Below are 399 nucleotides of genomic sequence, written 5' to 3'. Positions count from 1 at the left end.
CATTCATAACTTTAAGGCATAGACACTAAGATACTAATGATCACAAGACACAAACATAGATAAACATAAGCATGATTTTTCAAAAAACAGAAAATAAAGAACAAGGAAATCAAAGAACGGGTCCACCTTAGTGATGGCGGCTTGTTCTTCCTCTTGAAGATCCTATGGAGTGCTTGAACTCCTCAATGTCTCTTCCTTGTCTTTGTTGCTCCTCTCTCATGATTCTTTGATCTTCTCTAATTTCATGGAGGAGGATGGAATGTTCTTGATGCTCCACCCTTAGTTGTCCCATGTTGGAACTCAATTCTCCTAGGGAGGTATTGATTTGCTCCCAATAGTTTTGTGGAGGAAAGTGCATCCCTTGAGATGAATCTCTCCATCTCCCATGACTCGGAGGTG

Source organism: Arachis duranensis, chromosome 10 (assembly GCF_000817695.3).
Source record: "Arachis duranensis cultivar V14167 chromosome 10, aradu.V14167.gnm2.J7QH, whole genome shotgun sequence".
NCBI classification, from domain to species: Eukaryota; Viridiplantae; Streptophyta; class Magnoliopsida; order Fabales; family Fabaceae; genus Arachis; species Arachis duranensis.
This window is presented reverse-complemented; position numbering follows the sequence as displayed.